At 42.8% G+C, this 27977-nt stretch overlaps 1 protein-coding gene and 2 pseudogenes across 4 annotated transcripts in view; 2 read left to right on the top strand and 1 right to left on the bottom strand.

Annotated features, from left to right (window-relative positions):
* The window catches only part of SH2B3 (SH2B adaptor protein 3), a 515189-nt gene that overhangs the window by 118990 nt on the left and 368222 nt on the right, over positions 1-27977 (top strand). The window lies entirely within an intron of this gene.
* Positions 77-2275, bottom strand: LOC144792059 (uncharacterized; annotated as a pseudogene).
* LOC144792058 (elongation factor 1-gamma pseudogene) lies at positions 14274-17992 on the top strand (annotated as a pseudogene). Its single transcript, XR_013602503.1, has one exon. The product of XR_013602503.1 is annotated as an elongation factor 1-gamma pseudogene (transcript).

Here is a 27977-nt window from a genome sequence, read left to right as displayed (position 1 = left end):
GGTTTGATATTGACATCTGATGACTTTGACATTGATGGAACCCAGTGTATCCGCCAATTTTCCATTCTCGTTTACTCTATGCTGAGAGGTTATTGTTCTTCACATGCGGAACAACCGAAACGTTGTAGAATTTTTCAAGCTTGGGCTCCGTCGCCTTCCAGAACTTAGCATCAAACTTAACAGGAGCAATGGTGGTCTCCTTCTCGGTGTACACCACAAAGTCAGTTTTCTTGACGCCTGTGGTTGCCATCTGTGTCTGCACCTGTGTGTAGTATGGGTGGTCTTTCTTGAGAGTGTAGGAACCACCAGCTGGGGTCAAGCAGAAGTTGTCATCCTTGCAGGCTTTTCTTATTGTATGGTCTTTGTGTTTGTATGGGCACTTAACCTCCAGGAGGCCAATGGGCTTACCAGTAGAGCTGTTCCTAACAATACCTTCTGGAGGGGCTGGCAGCCAGCCAGGTCTTCTTTGGATGAATGAAGGTGCCACAATCTTCAACTTTGATGCCTCCTCTTGAATTCCTGGGCTTGAGGTGCTCATATTCCTGGACTGCCCTTTTTGTATTCTGAATTCCCCAGGACATAGCTGGGGTCTGTATGACAGGACTCTGGCCCACTACTGCCTTGAGAGAAGATTGTGGCACCTCTGAACTCTTGTCATTCACAAAATGGCTGTTGGCAATCTTGTGTGTTACAGAGGCTGTGATGCGGTTTTCTCGCCATTCATGCCATTTTGGGTTGTCTCGCTGACCCCGTGTTTCCTTCTCTATTGCTTTGATTACCTTCCCCAGGGTCTTATTGGACGATGTTGACTCCAGTGCTGCAACTAGGTTAACCCCCACCCATTAAAAACAATACCTGTAATTGTTCATTCAAGAGCCATTTAAGAAAAAAAAGAGAAATCTATTCTAATGAGCTTTCTGCGTGTACATCTTTTTACCCTGTGAATGGCCCCACGTGTCTGCAAGCCATGAAACCTGAACTGCTGTTAATTCTTACCTGGACTAGTCAGTGAGGGTACAAAAAAGGATTTCGGGACATGGCTTGTTATACTTGTTTCAACATTAACATTTATTAATTAGCTGTGTACAGCAACCCTAAGGGCCACTACCATCCTATGCAGTGCCTAACCCAGTCATGGATGGGGAAAATGGTTACTAGAAACACTACACTGGAACCACTGAGGATGCATAACTGTTGTGCTTGCATGAAAGTGCATGAGAGGCTTTTCTCCAAAAAGAGTTATCCTTTCCACCCATTTCTGCAGAGCCGAGTATTGAGCACATTTTCACAGGTCTGTCTAGATTTACACTGTGCTTAATGTGTGCCAGTGATTGCCTTGTGATCACCACCAGCACGTATTCTTTCACCCCTGTTCTCTGGTTCATCCCATGATATGGCAGATAATTTAAACAACTGCAAGTCTCCATAGAAACTTGGTTGCACTAAGAGATTCAGTTAACTAGAATTGTTGCAGTGCATGTTGCTTGAGAGCAAGCTTTCTTTCCTATTTGTCTTAGAACAGAAGAGCTTTCTGTGATAGGAAAAAGGTATTTTATGCTGTATAGGTGGGTGATGAGCAGGATAGGTTTGCATGAGTTAATTATAAGGTGTCTTGAATGTAATATTGATGGAAAGTTGCATCAGTGGTCCGTTTCATCATTGAAAGGCCGGCCTGGGCTTCCACATCACTTTATGTATAAACCAGCCTGACAGCTCCGTCGTTGCAAAACCAGTGCTTGCTCCATCCAATGTATCTTTAGACAGTTTGTAAGTGTCTGCTGATGCTGCAATGTGCATTAATTAGCACATGAAGTGCGCCCCTGGCACCCCCTGCTACCTGTCCTGCTATGCTTGCACCTCCGCCTCCACACTGCTCGGGGAAGGACATGTGCAGTGACAGATCAAAGCCTTGCCACAAAGTTGTATTGAGTGGCCAGACAGGGCTACTATTTGCAGAGGGCTGCCACTGCAACCTGTTGCCACCACTTTAAATGTAAATGTATTATTTAGTGGTGTGGCGCAGCAGGCTGCTAACACTTGCCTACTTAGTGCTTAAAACTATACTGACTTGCCATAAGTTGCTGACATGCCAATTAACCAGCACACACGGTTTCCCATTTCTTCTGAGGGCATCCGTGCACAAGCACTCATCACCACTGTGATCTCAAAATTTGAATTGTGACTTACCTGATCTGGTGGTGGCTAGTGCAGTGAGTCGCTGATATTTATAAAACCTCTCAACGTGACTCCCATTTTCTCACTCACCACTATCCATGGATGCAATAGCCGTATACAGAAGGGCAACAGGACATATGTTTGAATGCACCTGCCTCAGTATTGAAGGCATTAATTGTGGATGGAAGTAAGATCTCAGGGTGTGACAGCACCTGCCCTCGGCCAGAGCTGAACCGTGTGCAGAAATGTGCGGAGGAGAGCTGGGCCCACTGCCGTGACTGTAAGAGCAAGCCGCAAAAGAGACTGGAAGCGAAACCTTCTCAACTGTAAACCAGCCATTGTTGAAGCTACAGAATTACTAGGTTTCACTTTCACCCCTGACAACCTGAATCTGTATGTTCAAATCAATGCCTTTGCAAGAGGCACCCAACAAGAAATCGAACTCCTCCGGAAAATCAGATCTGTTATTCTAACTGAAAAGCTTACTACAATAGTGTAGTTACTCTCCAGACTCAACTATTGCAACTGACTGTAAAAAATAATGCAGGCCTCCTTAAAAGTTAGTGGAAGTAATGAGAATGTGTACTGAAGTAAATTATCAAATGTTGTATGTTTACTCTCCCATCTGCCGTCTTGTTTAACTAGCTCTAGGTCTCCTTACATGGCTACTGACTCCTACCTACATGGCTACTGACTCCTACCTATCCACTCTCATGGTGCCACCGTGGGACACACAATAGCAGCTCCCATCACATGGTTTCCCAGTGAGAAGCCGATATCACAGGGTGGCAGGGAAAACAAGCTGAAAACTACTGTAAGTGGTGGATTTCCAGCTCAATTTCTGAGGCTTTGAACTGTCAACGTCCATTAAGGGTTTTGAAAACCCCCCAGGACATCGACCTCAGCAAGCTTTAAAAAAAAAGAGTTTTTAGGAGGGGGGCTGGGGGCGGGGTGAGGTTCAAAAGTATTAGGTACTTCTAGGCATGAGGCTCCGCTCCCTCCTAGGCCCCATCCCCTCCTCATTCAGTGAAATTGTTCGAGATGGCAGGTATGATAACTACTTGTTTATATCCTTTTCCTCCCCCATGCGATTGTCCACCTTACTCCTCTTTTGCCTACATATTTCATTTGTAGAGCTGAAATCCTTTTGCTGATTTGAAAGGCAATACTTGTTAACTGAGCTAGCGGTACCAGTGCCCATAATTAATTCATAAGATAACCTTAGTCTGCGTGCTAGTCCCTATGGAGGGTTCCATCACTGTGCCCAGTTAAAATAGCATTGCCTGCCCTCCCCTGGAATAATTAGGAAACTGTCATAATGGTGGTAATTCCTGCCCTTTGGTGGACATCTATGGCTTGAGGATATCTGCCTTTAGTATACTCCTGTCCAGTGACGTTACAGTAGCCCCCACAGTGTGGGGGCCCCGAGCTCCAGGGGGTCTCCTCTGGCGCTGTGCGTAAGCGGCTGGCTCTTGACTGGGTCTGGAGCGTGGGCCCCCTCCCATGTATTTTGCAGGGGGGGCCCTCTCAAATTTAGTTACACCACTGCTCCTGGCCCGAGTAGAACAGTGGTAGTTACTGATACATCATGGACATTTATTGCATGTAATGAATATGATACATGAGCATGCAAAACGGATTCTATACATATTTGGCAGCAAGTAGTACATGTGAGTAATTGGTTAAAATCTTAAAATGGCGTATCCTAAACCCCCCCCTAAAAACGATATTTCTGCACAACGGTTGATTTTTCTTTTTTTAAATAATAAAATTATCAACAATTGTTTGTGGTTATTGCAAGCTGATGTTTGGGGGTAGAATGAGTGTATTGGCACATATTTATTTAAAAAGGAATATTTAAGTCCAAATCTCTACCATTGCCTGAATTCCTAAGATGTATGGATAGTGTAGCTAATCTCGTTCACTCTACCATGAAATCTCTGTAAAACAATGACTACTGAATGTCTAACATTTGTTTTGCTCTGTTATATACAGCCTTAGTTTGCGAAATGTAACTTTTACTTTTCCATTCTTTCCTTTCCAAGGAAATTCTCAGTTATCAATACATATTGAAAATCTAACTGGAAGGATGGAAAATGTAAATGTAGAAGCATAGATAAATGCTGTGGTAAATAAAGTGCAATGTGAAACTGCATTTTCTAAATTAGCTTTTTAGGCATTATTTAGGGAAATTGTGCCGAAAATATACTTTTTTTGCTGCCTTTTTTCTCATGATGTATACCTAAAGCCTGGGAGGATCACGTCTTGATTGACACGCAGTGTAAGTATTAGAAAATATTGCGCTTACTCTAAAATTCACTTTTTCCTCCCCTACCCGCACATCTGAGTGTTCACTTTGCTTGCATGTGGTCATTCTGGTAATTTATGATGCCCCACCTCTTTGAAGGATTACTAACTTCTATTAATTTAGCAGTTAACTTGCCCAGAAAGTATTTGGTTCCTTTTGATTTACGTGGCATATATAGGATTGTGTAATCTGTTTTGTAAATCACAAGGAAACATTCAAGACTCTTAGAGCAGTATAACAAACTACAGCCGCCACCACTTCTTTCTTTTTCCCTCCCAGGGCATGGAGACATTCGCAAGGCTACAGTATACGTTTCAGAAGCAATTTACATACATAACCTAGCCGTCATTGGGTTGAAAAAATATGCAGAACTGTTGTCGAAGACAACAAGTGCTGGGCCCACATGACCTTTCAGTGAATGTGGCTTTTTAAATTCTATTTAATGCACTGTATATTGATTTAATGTCCTATTAAAAGAGCGGGATTCCAGTGGAAAATCTCTGGTGCATTGCGCTGAAGACATTGGGTCTGAAATGGTGCAATAGAAAGCTGACATTCTTTTTTTACTTATTAGACTAGAAATCAGTTGTGCACCATGTCCTCTATGTTGAGATAACATCACTTCCCCATCGAATGAAGCTGGGTTCCTGGAGGTGTTACTTGTTCTGCAGGTGGCTCATTTATGCTCTTGAAATGCAGCTTCAATCGAGTAATATGTAATCTTAATTTCGGTGGTGGTGGAAAATAGCTTCTACTCTCTGAAGGGACCAATTAGTTCTTTACTGCCCAACACACAATGTAGGGTCTGCGTTTGAATGGGTGATATCTGTGTGCAGTTAGTTCACACTTCAATGCCAGTTGTCATCAGTTTGAGTTGTCTTGCCGAATACTCACATGCTAGTATTTTTTATGTATGTTTATGTCTATCTAGTCTTTGAAAACTTCTTTAGTTGATTCCTAAAACTATTGTTTTTCCCCAAAACTCATCTATAAGCCACATACAAAGAGGAGGCTAGAAAATGTGTAGAAAATGGACGAAGTGGACTGACACATTGACCCATGATGCATCACGCTGCATATTAAATACAGACTATTTAGTTTGCCTTCACTTCAGGTGCCCACGTGGATGGGGATTTATTTTCCATCTCCCTTTTAATGATTGTAAAATGCATGGCGCATCTGAAAGGCTTGGTACTAAAAACATCATGAGTAAAACGGGCACAACTTCGATATTTTTGAAATTCATTTTTTTTGTTGCAACCATGTAATGGCCATGTTTAAGTGGCAATAGATTTAATTTTGTTCTTTTGATTTTCTTGGATTTTCTTTTTTTTTTAAACTTTTCATTTGATTTTAATTAAGCATTAAAAAAAATACAGTATTGTAGTTGGAAATGGTTACACATTCATAAACCTGATGTTATGCAGGAATAGCACCAATAAGAGCAAACTGCCAATGATATTTAATGATTGCGGTATACCATGACCAAGGGAAATTTTAAGCTGACTGAGATGGAGTCCGAGTCGGATACACCAACTAGGTTCGACCTGGTCAAAGATTTAACCAACTGACTTCAGTCCCTTTATGTCCCAATCCAACAAAGGAGTATACTTCTAAAGCCCTCATGAATTCAGGGGAGGCACTTGGAGAATCGCAGGGTGTCAGCCAGTGACTGACATCAGGGTTCAATCCAGGTCCAGTTTTCACTGGTTAGCTGGACAGAAGCTGAAAGAAGTCTCTCGCTTTCGCTCTCTCTCTCTCTCTCTCTCTCTTCTATCTCTTCTCTTTTCTCTCTCTCTTCTCTCTTCTCTCTCTCTCTCTTCTCTCTAGGTCGAGTCCATCAGGTCTCCTCTCAGTTCTTAGACAACAGGTCCCATCCTCTTCTACACTTCCTCATGTCCAGTAGTGCCACATTTTATGCCTGGCACAAGCTAGTGGGTGGGAATAACCACTAGGCACTCCCTAACAAATCAGGCAAAAGTTCCCTGGGCCAACTGTCGCCACTTTTGGCATTTTCAACATGGCAAAAGCCTTCAGCCACTCTAAACACGGGTCCTGAAGGCTGGGTGTATGTGTGGACAGTGTACAATGGTAATCCTAGTGTCCTCCTGCATCCAACACTAAAATCCAGTTTGAGACAGCAGTTGTACCCCCAATAAACTGGAATTCTGGTAGAACAAAAGCAGTGTTTTACAGCAACCCTACAGTGGATGCACCACAATTGTTTTCTTCCTTTTAAATTTCCCCCAGTGCTATACGTAAAGCCCACACACTGACATCTGGTGGGACCAAGCAAGTCCTTCAGCAAGCAGACCGTGTATACACAGTAATTGTCTTGCCATCTTGTTGTTGGCCTTTCAAGTGCACCCCAAGATGTTATATGTAAACACAGCAGACTTATCAATTAGGCTTTGACACTGTAGTATCAAAAGGGATGCACGTAGCCTCCACCCTGCATATTGTGTGTGGTTCAGAGGTGTGATCTCTACCCGTTCATACCAGCCTATTGTTTGCTTCCGATATGCATTTCACACCTAGTCAAAGCTAATAACTGGGTGAAGGCTGGCAGTGACTTGATGAAAGTTGAGGGGACCCCCCTGCACTGCTCATGGAGCTACTCCACCCCTCCCCCCCACCCCCCCCACCACACGCTGGGCTCAGTCAGGAGCTTTAAGACCAAGGCTTCCACTGCCCTTGCCTAATGCCAGAGAGGGCCCCCTGTAGCTCGAGCACACCTGCACCACAGGGCTGCAGGGGCTATTGTTACGCCACTGGGAGCTGGCAGGGAATTATGCTAATTAGCCAAGTAACAGTTCACACAGGTAAGGGGTAGCTTTCTAAAAGTTACGTTTCCTTAATCTTTATTAATACTCTGACTTCATCATTGAATTAGATTTTTTAATAATGATCAAAAATAGTTTTTTTTTTCTAGCAAGTCCCATTCATGAGATACAGTATTAGGACTTTAATCTTTACTCTGATTATCTACATAGAAGGGCTAGCACTGCCACAGTGAAAATAGCTTTTGGTTGCTTGTTATTGTAAGGACATATCAACATTAAATGTCCTACTTTTAAATACAATGCACCCTGCCTTGTGGACTAGGACTGACTTAATATTTAAAAATGAGGTCTTGACCTGTCAAAAGAGGTTATTTTGACAGGTCGAATTGCAGTTTTTATACTGCTACAGTCAGGCTACACAGAGTAGGCCTGAAGCCATATTTTCTAAAGCGCTGTAGTGGATGGTTTAATAGGTGCTGCAGTTCACTGGTGGCTTCTAACTTCCAGGCCCTGTGTGCATTTTGTACCATACAGAGGTGGATTTGTAAAAAAAGAAAAAAATACGTGCCAGGGCTCTTGTTAGTAGGCCACTGCAGCTTGCACCACATATTGCCCTGCGATGTTCCCAATGATAGTAACAACACAACTTCCAACCATCACATTTCAAGTGCTATTTTGGACTTTTTCAGGCCCCCAAAGCTGGAAGAATGGTTTGGGAGGCAGGTAATAGTCTGCTTTTTTTCTTACTGAATATAGCATTAATAATTAACTGTTGTTGCGGTCATCTCAAAATTAGCTTTACAGCACCACCTTGTGGCAGGCTGTCACAAGCACCGGTGCTGACAATTAAGTGCCAGTGCCAAGCACCGGAAACCACCGGCTCTAATTAAGCACTGGTACCATATACTAGGGACATGTAGGCAAGTTAAATGTACCAATTAGCAGTATGCCAGTTTGACTAAGTTTAAATGGGGAGCATAGGCACTTTACTACTGGTTGACTGCGGTGAAATGCACAGAGTTTTATAGCCAGCAAAAATATAGGTTCAGCAAAAAGCAATTCATTTGTGGTCACTACGTAGAAAAGGCTGATTTTCTACACTAATTTTAACTGTGCAATAGTTGTTTAAGAATGTACAATGTATCTTTTCCATATTATTTTCTATGTTAAAAAACAAACTATATCACTATAATAAAGTAACAAAATGTTTTTAAAATGCATTCCATAAAAAAGAATCAGAACAGTTATCGAAAATTGTCAGTCATGGCTTTCTTGGGCTCTACCCTAGGAGTCCATACAAGTATCTTCTACGTACTCTCAGGTTCCCACCCTCCTGAATTCCATGATTTGATTCTCTGCAACAATGATTTCTGCATGAATTGTCTCTATACCAGCATGCGATTTCTTCAAGAATCGATATGAGGAAAGACCTATACATCACAAGAGATGTTCTGATCAAATATGGATAAACTAATTATTTTCCCACATTACAAGCCACATTCATTGGCAATCATTGTGGTCACTTCTAGTCTTTGCTACTATTAACTGCATCTTTTTCCATCTCTGCTGGTGAACATAGACCTTTTGTTAGTATGTAAATCAGTATGCCCACAAAATATACAGACTTCTAATTTGACAGGAAAAACACTCCCGAAATCTGTAAACTGAGATGAGTAGAATCTGAGTGATGAGAAAGTGGGGAGGTTGTCTCCTGCATTGTATTTAGAGTGAGGTTTGGATGAGTAGTTGATGCCCCATTAATTACATTGTAACATAGTTTATTAGAGTAGAAGCAGTCATTTCTTCATTCTATATGGTCCTCATGAAATAGCTGCACAATTTGCGGTGCCCATTTCACCTGGATGTTTCAGTCTATCATGCCTTATTTGTTAAACTGTATGATTAGACCAGAGTTGTCCAATTTGGTTTCTGGAGTGGTGTCAACCTGTCGGATATTGAGGATAACCAATGGCCATATAAATGGATTCCATTTAAATTGCTGGTATATATTTTGTCTCTATATTCTGAAGTGTGACATGGAGCAGTCCCCCATGCCCCCCAAAAAACTGATGGTCGACGTTGCTGATAAAACTCTCATACCATTTGCAGCTAGTAAAAATAATATTTAGACTGATTTGTTTGTGTAAAAGCTGTTGCATAGTGAATTAGAACTAGTTTTAGCACTACTCTCCATGAAGAGTTAAGCGCAAAAAGCAGTTCTCTTGTGTTAGCTTGGGCAATTGCCACCTGGTTTACCTTGGTACTTTTTGTCTTGACTAACTAGTGGACCAACTGGTATAGCATTCACAGAGAATTAGTAACAATTTCCATTTGTGTGATATATAAATGTAAATGGAGGACTAATAACGCATACAGGTTCAATGTAAACCTGTGCTGAGCAGTATTACAAGTTTGGTGCAAAGACAAAACATTTGGAGTTACCTATTCTTTCTAAATGGCTTCTCAAACTGCGAAGTAACTGCCCTCTACCCCAAAATGTCTTCGTTTTAGTGCAACAAAGGCCTTGTCCCTTTATTTAGGACATACATCTGATACGCTGAAATGTGCACCCAAGGCAAGTATGACTCTGACCTTATGTGCCCTCTTGATAGGAAAATCTCTAGGGAAACAATGGTAGGACTTGTTTTCAATGTTGTTATTCTCATCAAACCGCAGAGAGATTAGGCGATAATTGTAAGCTGAAAACTGAGACTGCAGATCATGTGTGTGTGCCTGGAACTCCATCTCAACAAGTTTTCTTTCTTCTTAAAAGATATTTTATTATATTTTTTCTTAATAGATGCATGTTGGAGATATATTGTATTGTGTGCATTTGTTTAGCTGTGTATCAAAGTCTCATTACACATAAAAGCATAGCAGTAAACAAGAAACACATGCCAGAGATATGGGTGGGAAGCATTCCTTGGGTACGGCAGTTGCCTCCTTGAGGTCCGAGGCGTTTCGCAAATCTCCATCTTATCAGGGGTTTCCCCTCATCACACTCGTTCTAATTCGTCATGTAGCAACATCATAATATGTATCATCGGATCTTGCCTGCATGACTAGTCGATACCTCCTCATGGCGAGTGCTCATCTGGTGGAAGCCTTAATGCTCTGGTTAACACATGCCATAATTCTAAATCTTTTATGAGCTTTGGATCAGTTCGCACCACTTTCCTTCTAGCTCCTTCAGCTGCACTCCTTTCAGCAACGTCTTTCCACCACAATTCCACCACTGAGGTTCCATTGCCGAGCCAGTGTTTTGCCAACCTTCTTTTATCTAATAGTAACTAAAAATCTATCAATGTTTTTCTTGACTGAATGCTGCGTAGCACAAGTCCATATGTCCATTAAAAAAACCTGATGGCTACTGTTCAATTCTGTTTGTATGCTGTCCTTTTAAATGTAAGCAACATGCTCTCAGTAACTCTGTATTCCGGTCCAGGTCCAGGTGGGGTGTCTTCAACAAGTTCAATAAATAATAGTAATGAATAAAAAAATGTCTTCATTTATATAGACCACATCAATGAATCCTATTGAGCAATCTTTGTCAAGGAAGTACATGGGCCCTGAAGAGGGAGTTGAGCATTCCAGTTGGGAGTAAAGACTGCGAAAGGAAAAGCTGTATTAAAGAGCACACTTTCAGAGATTGAGTTAGCAGGTCTGAGGGTAGGATACTATTTGCCATCTCGCAATATTGAGAAAACGTAATTGTTCTTTGCATAAATATCCCATCTTCTTCTGGATCTCTTGAATTTCCCCACTGTCCCATGCATTAAAGGATTTCGTAAGTTATACACTAGTTACAGTTTCTTCTTGAATTGATCTTTTATCCCCATTGCCAAAAGACCCTTTCATGGTTATGGACGCAATACAAATGCTGTCATTCCCACCGTCACCAAAAGAGCGTTGATGCATATCCTTTATTCTATTCACTCCTCCAGCTTTATTAACTAAGGACACTGCAGTCACAGGTAAACGTACTCCTACAAAAAGACAACCCAAGGAGTTAAGTGTCTGTGTTCAAATAAGCCACTGGTTTGAAGTTTGAATGAGGAAGAACGCTGTAAACCTATGGAACATTTTGTGAAGAAGGCCGGAACCCTAGGTTCAACAAGGCATCTTGGACAGACGTTCAGCTGTGTATCCATTGGATAGGTAGGAGCGGGCGGGTTCACAAACTTTTTGTTTTTTTTGTGGAGAGTAACTTCTTCACTGTGGACATCTCTATGTTTGTTCTGAAAATGAATAAAATATACTTTTGAAAAACAAACCCTATTGACTTAAGCCTGCCTTTAATAGCACATCTGAATATGCTGGATCTGAAAATCAAATATATGGCGCATCCAACTTGAGCCTCCTAGTTTCTCCTCCTAAAGTAATGTGACAGTCCAGTTTTTATTTACTTAGTATTCCAGAGACTGGTATGTGTAGTTCAAGTGACTAATTGTTCATAAGCTTGAAACTAAATTAGGTATGGTATTTAAAGATATAGTTTTGAATTTTAAAAGTGGTTACGCTCCACATTTTCTCGCCTATAAATTGTAAAATCAAATGAGGCTGCTTCTCAGCTGGCTTGTCATGAGATAAGCCTATACACTGTGTGCTTGATTTATTTTCTTATGCTTATCTCAGTTTCTAGATGCATTCATCCAAACCATACGCTTGTCATCGTTTTCTGTTTGTCAAATGGTCTTGCCTCCGTCAGATGGACCTTTAAGCTGTTGGCTTGTTATATCTTGAAATACTCGCAGGTGATCTGGGACAACCAGTCTTAACTTCTCCTGCATACTAGTTAAGCCAGTATCCTTTTCTTTCCTTGTGGAACACCTAATTTCATAAAGGCTAACCATGGCCATCTGTGGTCGGTGTCCATCTGCAGGACCTTCTGTAATTCAAGTATATACAATGCAGGAATTGGCTTCTTTTAGAGAATACTAGGAAATAAGGTGCGTCGGTGCAATCTGATAGCCATTGTCTGAGAATGCCCTGTTCAAACAGTGGTTATTTTAGGGGTGAGAAAGTCAGCTTGAAATGAGTATTATCATGAAGGTCCATGCCCACACAAAGTGAATAACCCCAGGTTCCTATTCTCTGTGTTACATACACGTCTGCTTTGTCATGCTTTATAATTATGTATTAGTACTTGGTCAGCCAAGGCACTTCCAAATGCAAGGGGGCTACAAGAAAATCTCGTAGACTGAGGGCTATTAGAGAATCTAATAGACTGTGGGTGCTGAGCATTTCTTTTTGTTATTTGTGCATTGGACTGCCAGAATGAATAAAATTTGATTCAGAAATAATCCTAATACAATCTGTTCTGCAACAGTGAGCTGGATCTTTATTTATAAAGGGTTTATTTTAAACCTGGGATAGTAGCATTAGCTTTGGCTGAGGTTTCTAGCCTAGCGTTAAGGCGACTGCCGAACACGCCTGCCAAAGAACTCTGCAGAGCAACCATTCACGCTGCTAATATGACAGGATTGTCAACAGAGAGTATATTTGTTAGACAATTTAGGAGGAACTCGAGGTGAAATAGCCCTGGCTTTTATGAAAAACAGACTCGCATTTTGAAAAGAAAATACTCACATTTCCCTTCTACTGTTCGTCATTAATACAGGTCTCTGTTTTTTTCTGAGCATTTTGCAACACGTGGTTGAGTTAAAAATGATAACCTATGTTTAAAACAATGCCCTATATAGCCTAAATGAAACAGAAGAATGCAGTTGCCCATGGTTTTTCTAAAAAGAGTACCTGTAAAACAGTTGGTACGCTGAGCACTGGTGACTGGAAAGATCAGCCCCATATTAAAAAGTCAAATAATGAGAATTGTACTGTAACACTATAGAGTACTGAACTCTGAGTGGGCTCATGTTTAACTTGGGCACAACGTGGAAATATATTCGAAAGGAAAAAAAAACTTATGAGTCATAGTTATAAATTATAAGCAGCATCATAGTTCACAAATATGTTAGAAGTATCCTACCTAAATATTTAGTAAGTAACAGTAAATTAATCTAAATTTAGTTTTGAAGGCAAGAAGAATGTTATGATTGTCACATGACTCTTTCTAGAGCAATGACAAAGCAGCCCTTTCCAAAAGCTCTCAATCTTTTCCCCATGATTTTAGAGCAAGATAGTGCCTGCTGTTCACCCACCTACAGACATGACTTGGAACCTTGAGGGTTCCCATTCATTGAGATGAAGATGGAGGGGGAGAGGTGGTTAATAGACAGTCGCTCATGAGAAAATCAGCACATCGCTAAACATTGGAAATATCCCTGAAAACCTCTAAATGTCTTGTTTCTGCAAAATGAGTACGTTGTGGTTGTGCCTTCAGACTGCTGAGTACCTACAAATGCAGCATTCTCTGTCTGGATGCACTACAGTGGAGAAAAACATGTTGAAACTACTGCATTGCAGAAAATAAATGTGCGTCTCTGTGACATGACTGAGAGTGCTGTGGGGAATCTATATAGTAATAATTTCCCCAGAAATTATTCCATCTTCCACCAGAGCAGCCCTGCAGTGTTAGAGGGATGTACTGTGATGGACACAGTGGAATAAGAAACGCACACATATGATGCCTCTGTGGCTGGGGAACTGTCTGAAACACATATTTCAACAAAATGATTTAGAAATTGGGACAATATTGGTATTTCTACCCTGGGTGATGTGTGGGAAGGAAATGGCAGCAAGAGTTTCTGATTACTGCAGGAGGAATTCCAGCTACACAAATCACAAGATTCTACAGTATTGAATCATTTATAGATTCACATGCTTGAATCTTCCCCATCATCATGGTGGGAGTTCCCTCTGTAACCTAAGAAATAGCAGTATTACAACATTACCATAGGCCTCCATAGAGCAGAAAAACTCAATTAAGTAATTTTTCAGCATCATTTTAGAGCATCCAAACTTCCGCCAATCACAGCTGTGACCTCCGAGTGCCCCTTCCCCACAGAGACACCATACCTCAGATTTCTTACCGCACGTCGTGTGATAGTCTCCTTGAGCTCTGCTCAGTTACAGTATTTTCTTCTCAACTTTTGACCTGCAGTCTCAGCGTTAGCTACTATCAAGGTATTTCTTGGACTTTATACTTTTGACCTTTCTGCCTTTGAAATGCCAGAGCCTAAAAAAGGGCTGTTTAGGCCCTGTGGAAAGTGTAGTCTATTTTCTGAAGACCCTCACAAACAATGTTTGTATTGCCTCTATCCTGACCACAAACCCAGGGAATGTAAATATTGCCACACTTTTTCAGCAAAAACCCTCAAAGATAGCGAGGGAAGGCTCTTACTCTGGCTGCAAAAGATTCGGAGTCTGAACCTGAGGAAAAGTCCCATTCTTCCTCAAAGAAAAGAATCCCTTTACACATCATGGGGACTCTAAGAGATCAAAATCTCAGGACAGAGCTGAAAATAAGCAAGGGAAATCCCAGTTGGGGCTTCAAAACCATCCTCAGCTCCTGCGTCTGCCTCTCTGACTCCTGTCAGAGACTAATCTTCTCGACCGTTGACGGTTAAGACGTCGACTGCAGCAACGACGACGGGAGCTTCGCCGATAACAACGTTGTCGTCGACGAGGCCGTCTCTGTCGACGAGGCAGTCACCGATGACAAGGCCGTCAACGACCGGTTCGTTGACAGTTTCGGAAGCGGCATTCCTGCAGATGCAAGCCATCCACGCACCGTTGACGGTACCACAGATGACCACATAACAGGATCGTTGACAGAGGGAAGAATTAGTCTCCGTCAGCACAGGAAAATTCAGGACTATTCAAAGATTTCTCCCTTACCTCCTGCTCGCCTTCTGGACTTCCAAGAGTCCGAAGATGAGGGTATGTTTGGCCCTGCATACAGTCCATCGCAGTTACGGGTCAAGTGCCAAGATTCTGGTGAGGAGTACATTGAGGGCAATGATCCAATTTCTTATTTGGCAGGAGAACTTTCATTTGAGGAAAGGGATACATCTGCCATGCAAAGGCAAGAATCCTTCCAGGAACGCTATCCTTTTGATGACAGAGAGGAGGAGCATCATCACTTCAGGGAACCATCAATGAACGTTCCAATGTCTCTAGTGTTGGTTCTCCGTCACATGCTTAATGATTACTACAAGCGTTTTCCAGGCGCAAATGCTCTTTAGAGGCCTTTACCTCCCCAAGAGGTACCCACTATTCGTCCGGTCCAAACTACCCCCAAATCCACAAGGGTGAAGATCCTTCCTCCTCCTCCTATAATCATCCCAGAGGGCACTCAGGATGCTCAGCCAGAAAAAGGAGAGATTCATACAGACGCAGATGCCCATGATGGCTGGGATGACTACATAGTCCCTATGCCTCCATCTCCTTACCTTCCTGCTGCGGATTCCCCTCCTGCAGATATTGGGGGATTCCATGACCTTTTGGAGCGGGCTTCCAAACGTTTCAACTTACCAATGGCAACAAAACAGACTTGAGTGTTTTCTATATGATTTTAAACCAGGCACTCAACGTTCAGTGAGGGCAATTCCCATAATGGACTTGCTATGGCAAATAGGGCTAAAATTAATGAAGACACCTGCCTCCGTTCCAGCGGTTATTCCGAAACTGGATAAAAACATATTAGGCTTCAGATGACTCGCCTGCATGCCTCAATGGTCACCCGAGGCCAGACTCTGTCGTCATGCAGGCAGCTCAGAGAAGAGCCAAGAATCCAGCATCTCCCTGCACTACCCCACTGGACAAGGTGGGCCGTTGCCATGACAATATTGGGAAGAGGTTCTAGGCTTTGGCGGCTACCTCCATCAGAGCTTCTAATGCTATGGCTATTTTAGGGAAATATGACTGGCAGATGTGGTCAGACCTCTCTACTCTAATGCAATATCTATCTGAAGACAAACAAAGTAGCAAGAGATATTCTTGTGGAAGGAGATAGAGCATCTTCAAAACTCAATGAAATAGCAATAGACGTTTCATCCACTGCATTTTGGCAAATGGCAGGGGCGTCGGTCCGACGTCGCCAGGGATGGTTAAAAGCAACCACCTTTCGACCTGAGGTGCAAGCCAAAGTTTTAAATATGCCCTTTGATGGGGAGTGCTTGTTTAATAAGCACATGGATGAGGAGTTACAATCTATCAAGAAGGACACGGATACGGTCAAAGCCTTAGGCAATCTCCAACAGCGCCGCTTTCAGTCCTTTCGGACTAGAGGTCGGGGGCAATTCTTATCACGTCCACAATTTCAGCAGCAGTACCAGCCATATACGCAGACTACCTACCAGCCATAAAAACGGTCTTTTCAGTCCAACACCTCTCAAACTTATTCAAGACCGACAGGATGCAGGAGGCGGCAATCTGCTGGAAAGTCCCAAGACTCAAATAGAAGGCACTGAAGATCATCAGGCCCCTGCTGCTATTGTCCCACACCACGATCACTTCTCCGCATCCTTTCAAAAATGAAACTCAAGCCTTTCTACGCTTCACCAAGACGGCCACTGGGACTCTTTACATATACCCTGACAACTGGAGGGCATTCAAGGCCCTTATTGCTGCTCAGTACAGTGGTGCAAAGATAACTGTCAAGTCTGGGCCCCCTCATTTTCAGATTGTACAAACCAACAAGACCCCCAAGTTTTTGAAGAAGTTTCCTTTCGGAAAGGATCCGACCTTCGAGGGAAATGACTGATTTTGTGTGTTTGAGAGCAGCGCCATTGCTTACTATGTCAGTAACGATGAGCTTCGCAGCATTAACAGGGAGGCAGCTACCCAAGTCATCCAGTGGGTTAGCTTTGCCGACAGCGAGATCGTCCCTCCAGCAAGCACGTGGCTGTTCCCCACCGTTTGGATAATGCAATACAACAAGCAGGCCACGGAACATGCCAAGGAGGAGGTGAAGCGTGTGCTGAGCACCCTGGATGAACATCTGAGGACATGCACATTCCTGGTAGGGGATAGGGTCAGCCTGGCTGACATCTCGGTGGTGTGTGCGCTCCTCTGGCTCTACAAACAGGTCCTGGAACCATCTTTCCAGAAGCCATACTTAAACACAAATCGTTGGTTCGAGACCTGCGTAAACCAACCACAGTTCAAGAGTGTCCTTGGGGAGGTGAAACTTTGTGAAAAGATAGCGCAGTTTGATGCTAAGAAGTTCTCAGAGGCGCAGCCCAAGAAGGAAGCCCTCAAAAAGGAAAAGGAGCCCAAGAAGGAAGAGAAAAAGGAAAAAAAGAAGGAAGAGAAGAAGCCAGCTGCTGAGGATGAGCCTGATGAGTGTGATGAGGTGCTAGCTTCAGAACCGAAGTCCAAGGATCCCTATGACCACCTGCCAAAGAGCACCTTCATCATGGACGAGTTCAAGAGGAAATACACTAATGAAGACACGTTGGCTATGGCAATCACATACTTCTGGGAACACTTCGACAAGGAGGGCTGGTCAGTCTGGCATTGAGAGTACCGCTTTCCTGAGGAGCTATCACAGACCTTCATGAGCTGCAACCTCATCACAGGAATGTGTCAGCGTCTGGATAAACTGCGCAAGACTGGCTTTGCCAGGGTCATACTCTCTGGAAGCAACAATGACAGTACTATCTCTGGCATCTGGGTATTCCGCGGGCAGGACTTGGCTTTCATGCTCAGTGAGGACTGACAAATCGAATATGCGTCCTATACCCGGCGGCAGTTGGATGTGGACAGCGAAGTGTGCAAGACAATGGTGAAGGAATACTTTACGTGGGAGGGGCCAACCTTTTAACCAGGGAAAATTTTCAAGTGAAACCACGACTTGTAAGCTTGGTACATTCAAGAAGTGAAGGGACCTATTGCACCTGGCGGTAGTCGCACAACTCTACTCCACCACTTAGCGCCCTACCCTTCTGCCCACCGTGGACTATGCACAAATGGAGCCTATCATGTTTACAATTAACTGATCATGAGAAATAAAGAAAAGTGACCTGTTTGTGTACATGTATATTCATTGCTCTGCTCAGGGAGGGGCTGGGTCTTTCTACAACGGGCTTGTGTATTGGCTGGGGCACATATAGATGGAACTTATTTTGTGGCGCATTGCACCATTTTTCCTTTCCTGAAAATTGAAAAATAAACTAAGTTGGCTTTGAATAAATAAATAAATAAATGAAACTCCATTACTTCAGACAGATGGGTTCTAGACATTTTCCAACATGGCCACAAGCTAGAATTCATTCAGCATCCTCCAAATGTTCCACAGCGCAAAGTTCTGCTCCGTCACCTTCCAGATCTCTTGAAGGAAATAGATTTACTTCTCCTCAAGCAGGCTATACACTTTATCCTATCCCACTGTCAAACGGGGTACAGCAAATAATTTAAATGGAGGGTTTGAGAGAAACCATATCCAACAGATCGTTTTCTGGTCCTGATGAAGGCAGTTAAGTTCCCTCACCGAAACGTGCGTTGACCATATCTATCCTCAGGGGAAATCCAGCACACGAGTGGAAGAAATCTAGACCTGTTAAATTAAAAATCAGACTAATAGTGGATGTCTATATCAATATTTGGATTTCCTAGTGCAATGGTATTGTTCTTTATATGTGTTTTAGGGTATGAGTGAGTGTTTGCCTGATGAGTGTGACTGTGTGAGGATGCAGCATGGGGTTATTTTTGATCTTTAGTGTATTGTATCATTGATATGGTATGACAAATTTGTTGTGTGATATGTTATTTATGAAATGATTTTCTTTGTCCCTATATTTATGTCTTATAAAGTTTAATGGGTACATTATATATAAATTGTATCACATCTGTTATTTGTCATACATGAACTGATGTAAATTCAGATCACAGTGTATTATATATCTATAGAAAAAAAGAGAAATATATCCACTGTGGGGAGAAACGTATAGAAATACTATCAACAACATACGTCTCATTTAATGCAAAGTATTGCAAGACCAATTTTCATGCACTAGTTTTTGTCTTTTTTTGTCTTAATTTTTTTAAAGAAAAAGTTAAGGATACATGAAAACAAGAATGCATATAAAATATCAGAGTAACATGAATTCATACAAAGTAACAATAATAAGTGAATTATTCAAAAGTATAGGGAATGAAAATTATAAAGGGGAAGTTACAGAAGATAGAGAATGTATAATAAAAGAGAGGGGTATCCTATACAGCGTATTTTAGAAGTTCATAGACCTCCGCATACAAAGAATTACAGATGAATTGTAAATACATTCCTAAATGTATAAACAAGAATTAGTTTCTGTCTTTTTAAAGACATTCTACTTATTGGAGGCAAATGAACAAAGCAGTCCCTTAACTTGAAGTTAGAGGTTGTCTGCTTTGGTGTCATGACCATTTTGTGATTGCCAGTGTAGGATGTAGGCAATGCAAAACCTAACTTTTCATCAATGCATACATAATGCTTTACTCCTTCTGTGGTTTCCTTCTATCATGGTAATGTAAAATGCATCTTTCTTTTAGTAACTGCATAAAACCAGCGCTTAACTTGTATCCAAGAGCCCCCAGTGTTGCCTCATAGGGCAACCAAGATAACTGGAGATGGAGGCCCTCATTCTGGCCCTTATAAATTGAGTGCAAATGGTATTTGCTTCTGGTGTTTGATTCTAGGTTGTTTGCAGATTGTGCTTGGATCCACGCTCTTGCCTTGCAAACATTCCTCCATGTAACTTGGAGGCATTATCCTTCCAATTCCAACTCTTACATCTCAGTAATAGTGGAAAATGCATAGTTATGACATTCGGTAAAACCAACAACTGAACATTATTCCCCTTTCTGCCTTATGAATCTCATTTGAGAGAAAAAATTGCCACACTATTAAAGTGCTATGACCGTTTTACCTTCAACTATTTTCCTGGCTGTAGAAACCGTATTACTCAGAATGAGGCCAAATGTTCTGGATCCAAGATCATATAATTTGGTCAGATGAAGATGCCGGGATTAGGGCTTAGTTGTGCTCCTTCCAGGGTCTGCAACTGCCCTTAATGAATAGTGTCTTCTTGTGTGGCGCCGCGGCCAGGGCGACTGACGCTGGAATCTGGGGATCACGGTTCGATCCCCGGTGCCGGCGGCAGGTTAGCCCAGCACCATGCGACTCTGGGCAATAGCTTGCTTAATCTTCCCGACGGCCCCCAGCGCCTAGAGACCCTAACGGGTGATTGTGCCCTATACAAATGTGGATTATTATTATTATTATAACATTTGGAATGAGTGGGCCACGTGTACAAAACAAGAAAGGAATGTTGGTTTCTTGCTAGTCTGTATTTGCAATGGCCAAGTATTTTATGAAAATAACAATTGGTGCGAAACATGGAGGGTATTTCCACATTGCTATCTACCAAATGTGTTTTGATTGACCCAGCATATTTTACATTTTAATGTAGCTTTATTATTGTATTACTCTGAAAAGTAAATTATGTGATTTGTGCCGAATCTATGATGACTCGATGTAATCCGAGCATAGATTTCAGTTGAAACGTGCAGGTTTTTAGGTTGAACCTGGGCAGTGCATACGCTGCTCTGCGAGGCGTGCTGTTTTGAGGTAGGGACTTGAAGCTCCGCCCACTCTACACCCACATTTTTCATTGGCTTGTGTCATTGTCCACTGTAAACTGTGGCTGTTCATTGGTCAAAAGGTTTAGTAGTCCCTCCTTAGTACCGCCTTGTCTCATTTTGTAACCTCCCATGTTGACACCCCCTGTTACGTGTGTTGCTGCTAGGTAGGCTTTAATTATAGCCTCCGAGGACTATTTTCTCAAATAGCTTTGTTCTGCCTGCTATTGAAGGCAGAACACAATCTATCCTAGCGCTTTTTTTTAAAAATTTGATAGCGCGCATTTGCAATGCAATAGGTCTTGCATTTGCGAGAGTTTAAGATATTGACATTTTAATGACAGTGCCTTTTATTTATCAGTTTTAAAAACAACACTTAAATAAAATGCATTGTCCTTTACAATGCCAATAGCTCAAACTCTCATAAATGTGACATCTATTGCATTGCAAGTGCTTGTTTCAGAGGTTTCTGGGTTACCTTTCAGCCTGTTGCCTTGCTTGCCATTTAGTCACTAAAGTCCATGCAGAAGGGTGCTGGCACCAGGGAGTTGTGTGGTCTGCCGGATGCTGGGGCGGACCCTAAGTTAAAGCAATCATGCTAGTGCTAGATAGCACAAGATTGGGTGGGCTGCATTGAAGGCTGTGGTGTAGTCCCTGACCCTTTATGGCAGCTCCTCTCCTGTTGCAGAGCTGTTTTCATTGTAGGTGTTCACGTTCTTCCTTATTAGCATCTCTAAAGGTAAAACAAATATGTTCCTTAAGCTACATTTTTCTGTTCTATTGATTGTTTAAGATTTTTGTTTTTACATATGACTATCTCATGGGAAACTAAGAGACAGGGGTCTTAGAAATGCTCATTACAAGAAGAAAACAAGAGCAATAGAAACTCTGAATAAATGCTGCATTTTAATAAACATCCATGGAAGGAGATGGACTGAGAAAAGTAAGGGAAATTAAAAATAAGGTTATGTTTTGATGGGCGAGGGGAAGAGGATCTCTGAACAGACCATTATGATCATCTGTGCTTGCTCATTGGGAAGATCCATATTGTTTCAATTGACTGGAGAGGAGATTCTTTGCCTGGGTCAGGGAAATCCTCTACACTAGCCCAGGAGTTACTTTAAATGCGCCCAGGGAAGCAGGAGAACGAGGTTTGGTTTGATTGGTTAAGGAGAGGAGCTTGATGGGGTTGGAGATCGGACACTGATTTGAACCGCTGGGATGCTGCAGCAAAAAGCCTGTATATTCATATTTGCCCCATGCCCAAACTATGCACATGTGATCAGGGTTTGGCACAATCTCTTGGGGAATGAAATTAGGAATTTTATTGATTTTAAAAATTTAAGAAATATTTATTTTCACATTCAGTTCCCCTGTCTCAAAGGAAAGTCTCCAACGCAATCATTCTGACTTTGTCATTGCCTGGCCACAGGTTCTGCTTATGTAATTTGCCATTCTTTCAAAACAAAACATCGGTCTCTGTGATCACTGTGTTGCCCACTTCTCCATTCACAAAATAAGGAATTGCTTTTTTGCAGAGCTTTAAAATGAGAGCAGAAATGTGCCCATTAATGTCTGATTTTTAAAATGAGATCAGTCGACAACAAAGTGTCATTTTTCTTTTCTGTGTGGTGTGAAAAGCATGTGCGCTCTAATCTAAGAAACGGTTGATCTCTGTGTCCAGAGTCGGTCAGATAATTTGTGCGATATTTATCAGTACAATGCAGATCTATCAGATAGAAACTGAAGGCAACGCTTGCCCCTGTGAAGAAAGGAATATGCCTGTGTTTAGAAAAGAGTTAAAAAGTTTGTGGTGGGAAAGCAGAGAAGTGTGTGTGCTGGCGATAAACCGAAGGGGTTGAGGAACTCATTGAATCCAACTGGTTTCACAGACAAGTATAGGACACACATATGATGGACTGTATGCAGAACAAATTAAATCATTCACCCCCAGTCGAAAGATCTGGGTTAAATCCATCGTTCTTTTGCTCACCATGCCACCCCAGTTTAGACCCAGCCATATGCAAATCTGCCTGGACCATGTGACTCATGGGAACATTCCAGCCCGAGTTGCCAGGCAAGGTCCTTTGCTGGACCGGAAACAAGCATCCTAGGACCGGTTTCAGAGTTTCACCCCTCATCAGCAAGGCTAGCTTGAATCCAGTGGCCTAGTGAGCCCTGGACCCACATCTTAGCATACCCGGCGCACTTAGGGTGAAAAAACAAAAGACATACAAATGATGGATGGATGGATGCAGAAAAAATCTAAAGATTCACCCCCCAGTCAAAGTTTCACAACTCGAACCTTAAACCTGTTACACTTGAAGATGCTCTTTGAAAACAGAAGTCCAGTAGGCAGTTTAATTACTTATTCAGGATACTGGTTTATTGTATAGGTCACAGGCTGCTTAGAGGAAGCTCCCGTCAGAAAGAGTATCCACTCCTACTTAGCCCAATCCACCAGTCCAGCCATGCAGCCGCATTCTATGACCTCATTAACTAGACGTAGCAAAGAAGGAACTACAAAAATAGCAGATTATAACTAACCGCCTCACTAATATGGCCATTCCAAACAACTCTATTTGAAGATAAGCAGCTATCTGAGAAGTGTGCCACCTATCTTCAGCTGCAGCAAGTTTGCACAATTTCAGCCAGTTTTAAGTCTCCATTTGAGATGTAGTCTAGCAGCTAAATTGTTAACCTTCCAACCTGGAAACTGGGATTCTGATACTTGGTGAGGAATATGTCCAAAAAGTGATGTCTCTTTCTCCAAATGTCAACATGAAAAAGCACATGTTCTAGTTTCCCTCCCTTTTAATCGGCCACATTGGTTTAAGCAAAATTGGTCGCCTGTGTACAGACCTTTGCAGTAGCCATAGACCTATTGTAAATCGTAGTTCCCTAAATGTGAGCAGTAGCAAAAATATGTCATCCAATAAAAAGGTTGAAAATGGGGTATGGTTCAGGAGAGGGAAGCACAAGAAGGCAAGCCATCGAATAGGAAGCAAGCAAATGAGTGACAGTAAAGCCAACCAGCGGTAAACAGTGCGGGCTGTAAGCCCACTGCAGATGTTTGACATGGGCCACAAGAGAACTTTTGCAACCATAGAGGTAAAAGCTGTCTGGTACGCGAGATCTACAGAGTAAAGCAAGCTCCAGGAGCCTCTTTTACTTCTTTTTCAATGTCTTGTCATCCGTAGCAAGTAAGAGACCAGTGAATGCTAAGGGCTGGACAAAGCGACCACTGTGTGGCGTCACATCAGAGTGTCGCATTGTGTGTGACGTCACTTAACTACCCAATGCCCGTTCTGATGACCTCCTGCATAATGTTCACACGGGCGTGTGTACCTGCTCCTTATGCCTCCTTTCTCGCGGGAATTCAAACATTGAGAGGGGCAGATGAGGCCTCCCTATGGAATGTAACGTATGTACATTACTGCTTACTGCGTGTGAAGATTGAAAGCCCCGTCCAGCAACAGCGCTGTCAGCCTTGCATCACCTCTCTCGACCTTGCATCACCTCGTGCTTCCTTCTAAACTGGGCTGAGCTTGTCACCTTCTCTAGTAATCCTAATGAGTCGATTAGCTATCACATAACGGGGTCTACTAGGTGCATGCCCCAAAAAGCCTTTACAAACCCCACGTCTGCTGCTGCACTGCTCTCCAAGTAATGTTATCTTTATTGATTCGGAGCATACTCCGCCTTCATAATCTGTTTTCACATATATTCGGAGTACTCTGTGCGATAAAGAGGGAGAAAGTGATAAAGTGCCAGGTCTTTTTTCTCGACCTTAAATCAGTGCCCAAATCTTCTTGTTACACTATTCAGGCCTGGCTGTCTAGGAAGCATTATTTACTGTGGACAAGAAAGATGGGTTCACTCACTCTTAAGTTTCTGTTTTTTACTCTACCCTTGTTGTCTATTATCCCATGTCACGATGATGTGTGTCTTTTATCTAGTTCTGTATTTTCGACCAAAGGCGCTCCGTTCTGGGACACGTAGTTTCCCTTTTCTGCTACAGAATTTACGCCTGCAAATCGGCCCAGCTTAGTGCTGCGGGTGCAAATCTAAAAGCTCCCCTTTCTGACATGAGGCCAGTTAGCAATGGTGTTTTACAAAATGCTCGGGTGCAGGAGTAGTTCAAGACAGTGTCTGCCTACTGAAATATAACCACGTTAAGAGGGCTTGAAGCAGAGGCGCAACTAGAGTCAAATTTCGTGGGGGCTAAGAAAAAATTTCGGGGGGCTGAATCTTTAGGCAATCTGCAGAGTCGAGCTGCAGGGGCTCTTAGAAGGGGTAAAACAACAACAAAGCCCCATTAACATGCACAAGGTATTTTAAAGACCTGTGAAGTGCTCGGGTGCAGCTGTGAGCGGGCCCAGGAAGTGTCTCATCCCGGGCTGCCACACACGACGGGGGGGGGGAGTTGGGGGGGACTGAATGAGGCCAATGGGTGTTGCGCGCCTGGCTTGAAGGCATCTAGAGAACGGGCGGCAGGGTGTGAGCTGAGGGCGTGCATCCTGGGATGTCGGGATACATTCCCCAAGTACAGGAAGGCACCAGCCGCCCACACGCTGTCTCCTCCACCTTTTATTCTCGCTCTTGATTTACGCCTAACTTCCCTTTGTGAATGCAACTTTTGTCGTTCTGTTTATTTGCAGGCTGCTACCTTTAAATATCGAGCATTGTTGTCACACCTGAAATCTGGATTTTTACGTCCAATAGATCTTGAACGCACCAACAGGACTCCTGTCGTGCATGTGTGAAGTGTGAAAACCGGTGCGCATTTGGGCTAATTTTTGCCCAGTGTGGTTATGTGGTTCTTTTGAACCCTTGCCACAGACCTATTTGTAGCACACTGCTGCGTAGGTAAATGGATAACTCGGTTACACGCTGCCCTCCATTGAGCTCTCATCACACCGTCGAGAGTCAAGGGAGGTTGTTCGATGCTGTAATTCCGTTACGATACCAAAGGGGATGATGGACGGAGCAATCAAACACTCACCTCCAGTCAATTGATCTGGGTTTAATCCATCATTCTTTAGCTCACTCCACCACCCCAGTTCAGACATGGCCACATGCAAATCAGTCTGACCCTGTGCCTCCTGGGAACAGTCCAGCCCAAACTGCCAAGCCATGTCTTCCCTGGACCGAAAACAAACATCCTGGAACCGGTTTCGGGTTCATAACCCTCATCAGCCAGGCTATCTTGAATCAAGTGTCAGTCCATCATCCCCTTTGGTATCGCTTTGTTCGCCCTAAGTTGGCCTGTTCCCATAAGGCACAGGGTTAGACTGATTTGCATATGGCCATGTCTGAACTGGGGTGGGGGAGTGAGCTAAAGAATGATGATGGATTAAAACCAGATCAGTTGACTGTGGATGAGTGTTTGATTTGCTCTAACGCTCCGTCCATCATCCCCTTTGGTATTGCGTAGTTCCATTACGGCCCTGGGCCCTTAGCCACACTTAACTGCCCCCATTGTAATCATTCTGGCAACTCGACTGCTCTGACTTCTTCCCCTCTAACCCTATGACTTGAAGAGGAAGTTCGTGTCACCAGTAGCACTCTCCCACCTTTGTTGCAGTCAGACAGTATGATTTCGAAGACCTTTTTTATTTACTATATACATGTTTGTCTTGCACAGGAGACAATTTAAAATGTCTGATTATTTAGCTGCTGCTGGGCTATGTATGCCATTAAGTGCCCTTGAAGGTCCTCCCCTCTCCCTCAACTTGAATCAAATTTCCTCTGGACAACTGAGAAAAGGAAGTCTTGAAGAGAATGTATGGTTTGAAGTAGGAGAGATCAGTGTTATTCTAAAGCACAGACGTGCACTTTAAAGGAGAAAGGGCGTCTCCGTGGAGAGGAGTGGTTCATTGTGTTGGCATGAATGTACTGATTTCCATTAGATTTCGTGTACGTTCCTTTAGAGAGGAAATCGAGATAGATGGATTTTCAGCCAGCACCCCTTGCTCTTACTGTATGTGGGCCTCTTTGTAGGTCTTGGGGTGACCACCACTTTTTATTATTATGCAACTTTTTTCCTGGCTTGTAAGGCGGGGAACCCAACTTGTAGACTGTGGTATCTTTGGAGCAATACTTTATACTATTGTAATGTTTTGTACATACATTTCTTAAAATACCCACCTTGTCTTCAAAAGCACCTGCCTGCGCTCCGCTGCCTGAACACTTGCTAACAGGCACAATAACACTGGCCCAAGACACTACAAGTTGCCGATGCTCCTGGGTTAGGACAGATTTAAGTTGTAGCCACTTACTGTCACCTCTAGAATGATGAAAGTTAAGGCCCCCACCAATTTCTATACACAAATGTCGGTACCGTTGCTTTTAGGGAATCCTGTTTTAGAATAAATATATTTTCAAAGGTATGTAGAAAAAATCACCATTGGCAGGAGGAGTCCGGCTGTCTTTGACCCCACATTGGACTGCCTGTCACCGACTTAACGAGAATAAGGGCTTCACCTATTCAAACCAGTAATGGCAGAGCAAATAATTAGTCTACCATTGACTGCTGACCATTTGACTTTGCCATTGCTTATTTTGTTTGTGTATGAAGCTTATAATTGGCAGTCACCACTAGTTAGTTATAGTTAGATCTGCTTTTCCATAGAAAGAGCATTTTTTGTTTGCTAATCATGTTGGCCCCGTTTGAACAATCTTCTCAAAACTTTCCTAAAATAAGTTCATCCACCTCCGGTCCTTCCTGGAAAGTTTTGGGTGATCCGTCAAGCAGGGACTGAGAAAAAAAGTCTTGTCTCAAAATGTAAAACCCTTATAAATTTTCCATAGACTTCTTTGAGACAGGCTACAGCTAAAACTGCTGATGGAATTACACTAAATTTGGCAGAAAGCTAGATTTTGGTCGGCAGATTGTGCTTTTCATGATTTGGTGTTTAATCTGTTCAGTAGTTTTCGAGAAATTAAGGGTAAAAAATAATTGTATGTCTGGACAGTTGGGTCCGCAACAGACTTGAGAGACTCTTGCAGGACTGCCAATTTAAAAACAGAACATTCTGATTGGCAAGGGAGCTTTTCCCCCAACCGAGGCTTTATTCATAATATAGGGACGGGGGTGGGAGGGGGGGGGGGACATGCACCCCCTGGGCCAAAAACATTGTTTATACGTAGGGCGCATGTCCTCTCCCCGAGCCATCAGAGGCCCA

This window comes from Lissotriton helveticus, chromosome 11, assembly GCF_964261635.1.
Source record: "Lissotriton helveticus chromosome 11, aLisHel1.1, whole genome shotgun sequence".
NCBI classification, from domain to species: Eukaryota; Metazoa; Chordata; class Amphibia; order Caudata; family Salamandridae; genus Lissotriton; species Lissotriton helveticus.
The sequence above is the reverse complement of the archived record's forward strand: the minus strand, read 5'-3'. Positions and strand labels throughout refer to the sequence as shown.